The sequence below is a fragment of the Bos javanicus genome, chromosome 9 (assembly GCF_032452875.1).
Source record: "Bos javanicus breed banteng chromosome 9, ARS-OSU_banteng_1.0, whole genome shotgun sequence".
NCBI classification, from domain to species: Eukaryota; Metazoa; Chordata; class Mammalia; order Artiodactyla; family Bovidae; genus Bos; species Bos javanicus.
The window spans coordinates 25,566,689-25,576,916 of NC_083876.1; the positions used below are offsets into that span (position 1 = coordinate 25,566,689).

A 10,228-nucleotide genomic window follows, 5' to 3' on the forward strand; every position below is an offset into this window, starting at 1 on the left:
AGACTTAATGGTGGAGCCTGCAGCTGGTGCGATAACACTGGTGTGTCAGAGGCCAAACACACAGGCCCAAGAGATAGCAGCCTCCGCTGGCTTGTTGTTGCTGCTTATGCTGTAACAGCCTCTCATGAAAGACAAGCGAAGCATTTCTCAGAGATGGCTTTGGAATTTCAGTTGCAACTGGTCACGTTATACTGTCTTGCAAAATATGGAATAATTACCCAATTCTGCACTGAGCATGTATAAAACTGGACCTTGGGTTTACATCTTTTTGCTTTGAATGTGAGGAATTGGAAATTTTCCTCTTTTTTTTTTTTCTTTAGGCATTATGTTATTTGTAAACGACTTCCAAGGGAAAATAAGGCTCCTGCAATTTAAAGAGCTGATTTCATTGAATCAGAAGAGGTTTGGGACCTCCAGAGAAACTGAGAGGCTCTCACACTTCTTTGATGTTTTTGAAATCTAAGATTAATGTAAAAACTGGCAAAGACACGTTCCATAGCAGTACAAACTGTGGTAAAATCGTGATAAAACTTATAAGATGAATTCTTCTAAGTACGTAGACATCCAGTGGGGTAGGACCTGTGTTGTGTATGGGTCAGGAAACACAGGCCACAAGCCTCGGTTACATCCAGAGACTGATTTGATCGAGAGCCCCATTTTATTTTCAAAAGTACCTATTATTATTCATGATATTTTGCCCCATATTCAGAACAACTTGACTAACATATGTATATATGTGATGAATAAGTGAAAGAATGAAGTCACCCAGTGAGGTTTGGCAGTTGCTTACTCTTAACAACATTTGTTAAGAGGTCTGCTTTAGATTGTAGTTTGTGCAGGAAATGTCCCTTGAGTTGCAATTCTGGACTGTTTCCAACCTTCCACCAAGAGTCCCCTTTTGTTTTTCTCTCTATGGACCCCAGATTTTGTCAAGAAAAAAACAGCGATCTTTTTTTATTAGACAAACATATTTTAAAAGTACTAACCATCAATTATAAAATGTTTCTCTGCCTCTCAAAAACATTGCTTCTAATTTAAGGATCCTCTTTACTATCTTCATGAACTGCTCTAGAACTACAGGCTACCTCACATGCTTATTATAACATTTTATTACAGTGAAAGTTTCGGTAGAATAAAGACTTCTGCCCTTCAGTTTAAAGAGGGAGAAAATTCCCCCTTGACTATTGTTTTTTCATTTACTCGACGTTTACTGATTTGCCTAAGCCTTGTCTTTACAGAGAAATCCAAAGAAATAAACCATTTCCTTATGCTCTAGATCTGTGCTGTCTCATACAGTTCCCACTAGCCACATGTGCCTATTTAAATTTAAACTAAATTTAAAATGTAGTTTTTCATTCCACTAGCCACATTTCAAGTGCTAAAGAGCTACGAACGGCTAGAGACGACTCATTGGACAGCAGAGAATAGAAATTTCCGTTATTTCAAGAAATCCTTTTGGACAGCACTGCTCTAAATAGAAAGTGAAATTTTAATTGAAATAAAAGATATAGTATATAAACTTATTTGGGAAATCTTAGTACAGTACAAATCAAACCTCAGTAGAATGTGTACTTCTTAACAGGGTAATCTCTAAGATTTCAGGCTCTGACTTCAGACTTCAGCTCCATCACATGCTTACCTTGGGTAAATAATTTAACTTCTGTTGCTGTTATCTGTAAAAGGCAGATGATAACAGTAACAAATATCAGGATTGATATAGGGCTTCCCTGGTGGCTCAGATGGTAAAGAATCCACCTGCAATGTGGGAGACTTGGGTTTGATCTCTGGGTTGGGAAGATCTGCTGAAAGAGGGCGTGGCAACCCACTCCAGTGTTCTTGCCTGGAGAATCCCTCTGGGCAGATGAGCCTGGCGGGCTACAGTCCTTGGAGTCACAAAGAGTTGGAAACGACTGAGCTTCTAAGCACAGCACAACACACACAGGGATTAAGGGCTTCCCAGGTGGCTCAGGGGTAAAGAATTCACCTATCAATGCAGGAGAAGCAGGTTCAGTCCCTAGGTCAGAAAAACACCCTGAAGAAGGAAATGGCAACCCACTCCAGTATTCTTGCCTGGCAAATCCCATGGACAAAAGAACCTGACAGGCTACAGTCCACTGAGTCACAAGTTTAGTTCAGTCACTCAGTCTTGTCTGACTCTTTGCGACCCCGTGGATGGCAGCACGCCAGGCGTCCCTGTCCATCTCTCAGAACCTACTCAAACTCATGTCCATTGTGTCAGTGATACCATCCAACCATCCTCTGTCACCCCTTCTCCTCCCGCCTTCAATCCTTCCCAGCATCAGGGTCTTTCCCAATGAGTCAGTTCTTCGAATCAGGTGGCCAAAGTATTGGAGTTTCAGCTTCAGCATCAATCCTTCCAATGAATATTGACTGGTTGGATCTCCTTGCAATCCAGAGTCAGACACAAATTAGCAACTAAACAACAGCAAAAACAATAGGAATTACATGAGATAATCCATGAATGATGTTTAGACTAAATTCTGGAACATGACTTCCAAGAAAGGTACTTTTACAGCAATATACGTTATTATAAGAGGTTTTTTTTTTTAATTATACCCTTAGCACTCCTCACTGTACTTGGGTAATAGAAAGTGCTTGGTAGACACTGAGTTGATGAGAAATTATAAGGCAACACTGATTTTATGTCTTTGAGGGCCTCGATTAAATATGAAAACAGACTTTTCCATCTCTATTGCAGGTTAGAGGCCATTCTAGAACAATTTAGGTAGAACTGTCATGTCGCTTTTCCTGGGGTAAAGAACCCTGTATGATGAGACTTTGGAGCAAACAGAAGCAGAGATTTTTTTTCAGCCCTTAAAGGAAGAAAAGAGAGTCGCTTGCCCACCTCTTTTTTGCCCCTCAGGGTAGGAATGGGATAATGGGACCCCTATCCCGGAGTTCAGGCATCAGGTGTTCTCCCAAGGGACTTTCCAGAGGAGTGAGTAGGAATTCCACAGCTAAGGGAACATCACCAAATAATAGCAACCATTACTGCAAATGTGTTCTGTATTTTTCTTACATAGCTATCCAAGAATAGTTTTGTAATGAAGTATGACCAGTGCGCCTGCTTCTAACCACAATACTAGTAACCTCTCATGAAACGGGAATTCCAGAAACAGAGGCAAATACTGCTGCAGCACTTTGTCAAAATGAAAACCCCCCTGGTAAGGAATGAGCTCACAACCACAGAAAGACCTGAAACTTCTATGGGAGTATTCTCTGGAAAAGAAGAGATTTTTTTACTGGGTAGTAAATTTAATCTACCAGCACTAAGACAGTTCATTCTCTAGTGGTTAAACCAATCCTGCTTTTTCTAGCACAAAGAGAAAAACATATCTGCTTTCACACATCTGCCTTAGGCTGGTTGAGACACAGGAGTTCCGTAGGAGGGAAATACTACCTCTGGGAGGTCTGTTGGAAAGTTAACTTGCACCTAAAGATGCAGATTAGAGTTCACTGTTTAACAGTGTTGAAGGCAGTGGCTCTTTTTCACAACTGGGGTCATTGGTCCAGAATATTATAGATAACTATCTTGAGTTTTGAGGAGAATGCAAACAGCTTCTTTTGTGGGTCCACCTAGGTTCAGGGCTTTTCTCAGCTTGTTATAAAGAGGAGGTAGAAATCGTGTCTAAAGAGGAGGGGGAAATTTTCTTGTCATTTTAAAAGAGGAAGAGCCTGCCAGAGCACACTGAGAAAGAAATACTGACATATATAGCAATGAATTGCTGTCTGGGTGCCTGTTAGCGAGCAGAACTTATGGCTGATTATTTAGAATAAGCCCAAATATAAGAATTCATTATATTTTTCAGTTTAATTTCTGAAAAACTAGTTTAAATAACATAGTGCTAAGATAATTATTTAAGATATAATTTAAAATTCTGAAATGAAGCCCTAAACTCAAAGTGATGTTAAATGGTGATTGTTGTTTGGACTTATTTGAGTCAAATTCACAGTGCGGTAAGCTAAAAAGGGGACTTCCCCGGTGGCTCAGACGCTAAAGAATCTTCCTGCAATGCAGGAGACCTGGGTTCCATCCCTGCTTTGGGAAGATACCCTGGAGAATGGAATGACCACCCACCCCAGTATTCTTGCCTGGAGAATTCCATGGACAGAGAGGAGCCTGGCAGGCTATAGTCCATGGGGTCATAAAGAGTCAGCCACGACTAAGCAACTAACACTTTCACTTTTTTCAAGCTGAAAAGGGAGTTTTTCAAAGGAAATAATTAGAGATTCATAAAAAGTTGCAAAAAATGTACAGGGAAGGCCCGGGTTTTCCCCTATTTATCCCCCAAAGATAACATCTTGTGTAACTACAGTACTCTATGAAAACCAGAAAATGGCGCTGATTTAATCTTTAGAGCTCATTGCCTCTGTGTGTTTATGTATGTGTGTGTGATTTCTATACATTTTATCATCAGTACAGATCCTTCTACACACAATAAGATATAGGACCAGTCTATCATTCCCACAAAGGTGCCACACCTGCCCTTTACCATCACCTCCATCTTCCTCCCCACCGCATCTAATTCCTATAAATCACTAATCTGTTCCCATCTATATACTTTCAAAAAAAATTCTATATAAATGGAATCTATAGTATATAACCTTTTGTATTGTCTTTTTTTTTCCCCCATTCAGCATAATTCCCTTGAGATTTATCCAAGTTTATATAGGTATCAATAGTTTTTTTTAAATAAATATTTCACTGTGTGGGTGTACCACAGTTTAACCATTCATCCACTGAAGGATGTTTCAGTTGCTTCCAGTTTTAGGTTATTATGAATAAAGCTGCTATAAACACTTGTGTGCAGATTTTATGTGAACATAAGGTTTCACTTTTCTGGTATAAGTGCCTAAGGGTACAACTGACTGGGTCATTATATTATGTGCATACTTAGTTTTATAAGAAACTGCCAAGATATTTTCCAAAGTGGTTGTACCATTTTACATTCCTATCAGCAAAATATGTTGATAAATGGTACATTGATGATCTATTAAATGAACTTATTAAATTGAAGTACAGCCAAATGCTTCTTTTATCAATATTACCCACTACTCTACTAACTGTAATTGCTTGTTTACTTGAACCCTGACAGACTAAACTTCAAGATCAGGCATCCTATGCCTAACATAGTGACTAACATATATTAGATCGTCAGTAAATATTTGTTCAGCAAATCAATAAATTAATGAACAGAAAAAGAATAGCTGAATCAGTTTGAAATCAAAGTGAAAAACTGAGTTATCCATAAATTATAACTAGAACTGAATTTGAGCAGGATACCATGATTTTTTTTCCAATATATAACATTTTCCAGCTAGAAATTGGCACTCTATAAGGTAAGTCATTTGTGGGTCAATTAATCAATAAAAAATAAATGCCAAATTATGTCAGGCCAAGGTTATTTGCTGTAGTACTTTAACAGCAATAAATTGAAAATAATCTACATGGCCAATGATATAAAACTGCTTTGATAAAATACCTATACAATGGAATACAATTCAGTTAATAAAATAATCAAAAAACTATGTAAAGAATGGACACCTTTCAAAAGAAATTAATAAAAAGGTTACAGAAAAGTATGTGGAGGATGCCCATTCTTATGTAACAATTTAAACAAGGAAATTTAAAAAGATATAAGCATTAAAGGTGTTAATATTCTAAATCATTTACAAAGTATTGGGTGTGCCTGGACTACCTTATGTCAGAAAGCAAATAAATGCTAAGAAATTTACAGGAACATGTTGAAAGAATAGAGGAGAAAGCTTAAAGGGACTCATTGTGGCCATATTTAGGACAGTTTAATTATTAAGTGAATAACGACAGCAGTAGATTATAACACATTGACTAAAAACACAAAAATAAAAAAAGAATGTGAGTCCAAACTGTTATTGTATAAATAACGGAGGAGAGAAAGCGAAGTTCTTTCCATGAGAATGATAAAATAACACCGCTTTGCAGTCACCACAGTAGTAACTGATTCATGCAAGGATCATCAGTGGATGCTAAAGCCATTGGGTGAGATTTTGCAGGGGAAGAGAAAATTCATACATTTTCAAAGTATTACTCCCATGGGTGATGTTTGCTTTTTTTTTTTAATTTGTTCATTACAAGTGTAAAGGGTAACTTTACAATGGAGAAATATAGCACATACCTTCACCAAATGATCCAGCTTACTACTGTGTTTGTTTCCTACTGGTGCTGTGAAAAAAATCACCACAAACTTCCTGGCTTACAACACCACAAATTTATTATCTTACAGTTCTGGAGTCCAGAATTCTGACATGGGTCTCACTAGGCTAAAATCCAGGTGTTTGTTGGCAAAGCTGTTTTCTTTCCGGAAGCTCTGGGGGAGAACCTTTCCCTTGCCTTCTTCAGCTTCTAGAGGCCCCTTGCATTCCTTAGCTCATGGGCCTCTTCCTCCACTTTCAAAGCCAGAAAAGGCTGGTTGAGTCTTCTTGGGATCACATCCCTGGATGTCCTTCTGGATTTAAAAGGACCCCTGGTCATGATTCTGGGCCCACCCAGGTAAAATCCAGGATAATCTCCTCTCTCCCTCTCTCCCAAATTCCTTAATTTAATCACACCTGCAAAATTCCTACTGTTACATGAAGTAATATCCATGTGTTCTGGAGCTTAGGACAGGGACATCTCTGTGGGGTTCATTATCCTGCCTACCACAATTACCATTAGAGATAACACATCAGCATTATTTGAATTATGATGTAACGTACTGAGAATAACACATCACTTAAGGTAGTTGTCTGACAAAAGAAATACTTGTCTAAACTGAAGGACTTTCTGAAGCAACTGTCCTCCACTATTCACTGCTGTCGATGGCACCCCACTCCAGTACTCTTGCCTGGAAAATCCCATGGACCGAGCAGCCTGGTAGGCTGCAGTCCATAGGGTCGCTAAGAGTCAAACATGACTGAGTGACTTCACTTTCACTTTTCACTTTCATGCTTTGGAGAAGGAAATGGCAACCCACTCCAGTGTTCTTGCCTGGAGAATCCCAGGGACGGGGGACCCTGGTGGGCTGCTGTCTATGGGGTCGCACAGAGTCGGACACGACTGAAGTGACTTAGCAGCAGCATTCAGTGCTGTAAAAAAAAAAAAAAATTGGAAAATTGTTTCAGATTAAAGGAAGAAGACTACAGAAACAAGACAAATACAATGTATAATCCTTGAGTGGACCCTGGATAAAAACAAAAAAATATAAAAGGTGTCAGACAATTGGAAAATTTCACTATGAATTGTATAATAAATAATATTGTATAAAATTCAAATTCCCCAAGTGTGATAAGTGTACTGCTTGTTCTTAGATGTAGTATTTCAAAGTAAAGTATCATGGTGTCTGCAACTACCCTCAAATGGTTCAGAAAAAAGATCAACAGAAAGTAAACATGGCAAAATATTGCTGCTGCTGCTGCTAAGTTGCTTCAGTCTGTCCGACTCTGTGCGACCCCATAGACAGCAGCCCACCAGGCTCCCCTGTCCCTGGGATGCTCCAGGCAAGAACACTGGAGTGGGTTGCCATTTCCTTCTCCAAAGCATGAAAGGGAAAAGGGAAAGTGAAGTCACTCAGTCATGTCCGACTCTTAGCAATGCCATGGACTGCAGCCTACCAGGCTCCTCTGTCCATGGGATTTTCCAGGCAAGAGTACTGGAATGGGGTGTCATTGCTTTCTTGGGCAAAATATTGACAACTGTTGAATCTAGATTAGTACTATAAATTAGAATATAATGCAAGCTATAAATATAATTTTAAATATTTCATCAGCTACATTAAAAACAAAAAATAAAGATAATATTAATAATTTAAGTTTTAATAATATTTTAATTCATATATTCAATTAGCATTTAAAATATACTCAACTATTAATGAGTGTTTACATTTTTTTCCATACAAAGGCTTAAAAATCCAGTATTCATTCAACAACTATAGAACACCTCAACTCTTACTAATCACATTTCAGCGCACAAGTCACACAGTGGATGCTCGTACCACTAAATTAGCACAAGATGGATGAAGGGATATATGTGTGTTTATTGTTCTATACTTGCAGTTTTCTGTAGGTTTGGAATGTTTCAAGATAAAAAGTTTGAGGAGAAAGAAATAGATATTTCTAGGAAATAGAAAATAAAAACAATTTAAAATAGCACAGACAATTTCCAGGAGGATACAGAAGAAACTGTTAACAATGGTCAGCTCTGGACAGAAAACGTGGAGTGATTACAAGATGAAAGAGGGATGATGTTTCTTGTACTCTTTCTACCGCTTTGTACAAGATTGTCACCAAACCTATTACAACTTAAAATTATTCTAAAAGTACTATCTGCTTTATCTTTTTATCCAAAACCAGATACTTAACATTGTAAGCTCTGAAAATCCCCAATTAAGACTAAGGGCTCCACCTACAGCGCCCGATTTCCGAAAAATTCCTTGATACAGGAAAGGAGTGTGGGTCCCATCTAAAATATAGTGATTACGTTTAGAAATTTCTTCTGGTGATGCTTCCATCTTTATTTATTAAGTCATTTTAATCTTCCTGTTTGCGTATTATTAAATAATTTTTGACAAATTTTATCAAGAATGTAAACTCCATTTCTGAATTGCTGAAAACAAGAACAAATTCTGAAGTCTACGGTGATGGGCGAAGGCTGTAATTCACAGCGGCGCCGGATGTTGCGAGCAAGTTCATTACAAATTTATATCTGTTTTACTTAAGCCTCCTTCCATCTTGCAGCGGAGCGGGGTCTCTTGGGTTACATCAGTCCAACTGAACGGTTGGCACTTTCAAAGCTGAGTTACATGCGATTGCCTTCTGCTCCTATTTCATGAGGGATTCTGAACTGAGGCTGAGCTGGAAGGTTTCTTGATTCCTTTGGTAATTGCATCATTCCCTGGCCTTTTCTCGACATAACAAGAAGTGAAGTAACTGCCCAGATAATAACAGTTTGAAAAATAGGAGGCAATGGAAGCACAGTGCAAAACGGTTTACTTGGACCCGAGTGTACAGGCCCGGGTTCTTCACTAAGCAAGACATCCGCAGCCGTTCTAGCTTCGTTAATCTGACTCCCCAATAAATAAAACAGTCGCGTCCTAAAAGGCCACGAAGCCCTTCATCGTCCACGTTTACCCAGCATGTGCTCTGTGCCAAGGTCGTGTGCAGGGTCGCACCGAGCTCTATACCGGGAAACGCTCTCCGGCCGCGGCAATCAAACATTCCATTTCGTAAAAAATGTAGTGGGATTTTAACAACTGCGTGAGAAGGAAAGAAAGAAAGACATATACCTAAAGAGATTAGATTTAGAAGGAGGAGCTAAATGACTTCGAAAATAATAAAGCAAATACAAGGTTCTGGACAGTTCTTTTAACATTGTCCAGGTATAGATATTTACACGTCATGTAATTGGAATACAATCCCAGGACGTCTTTTGCAGCGTGGCAGTCCGAAGAGGATTCGATTTGGAGTCTCCAGCCTTGGGAGCCGTCGCGGAGCTAGCCTAAGAGCGCTGGGAGTTTGCTGTAGTTTCAGAATCTGAAATCCGAAACAAGAAAGAAGTAGGCAGGGTTTAAAGTCAACAATCTTTCCCGCCATTGGTCCGGTTTACGTAGAGACTTTTAAAGAACCAAATACGCCAGGAGTGAAAACCGAGTCAAGTTCCCTGGTGGTCTAGTGGTTAGGATTCGGCGCTCTCACCGCCGCGGCCCGGGTTCGATTCCCGGTCAGGGAAACACGTGTTTTCTTACTTGCAGTCGAGTTACTGAATTTTTTTTTTCTCCCCGTTATTACTGTTTCGAGTTACTGATTTCTCTCCCACTATAGTTGTTACCGACTTTTTTTCCACTATAAAAATTCAATCCGTTTCTTTTTTAATATTACTAAACCTAAGACTTAAAATACACCATACCTTTTAACAGATAATTGCAATCAAACAACAAAGTGATCTCTGATTCTAAAATACTCTAAAGACAACTTAAGCCACTTATAAAATTGCATTTTCCAGCTTTGGAAGATAATTTGGATGTGTATACAAACATTAATTTATTGAGCCTTGTTCATTTGGAGTTTCCTTTGACTAAGAAGAGGAGGAAAATAATTTTAGGAGGGATTCTCTCTATTATACATCATACTAAGAGTCACGTTTCAAATATTTGGATTATGTGTTTTGTAGATTGCATATAGTTGAACTGTTCTT

At 38.8% G+C, this 10,228-nt stretch overlaps 1 non-coding gene across 1 annotated transcript; it reads left to right on the forward strand.

Annotated features, from left to right (window-relative positions):
- The first annotated feature begins 9,691 nt into the window (after nt 1-9,691).
- Nucleotides 9,692-9,763, forward strand: TRNAE-CUC (transfer RNA glutamic acid (anticodon CUC)). The gene has a single exon. It is a non-coding gene; the product is annotated as a tRNA-Glu (tRNA).
- Nucleotides 9,764-10,228: the final 465 nt, after the last annotated feature.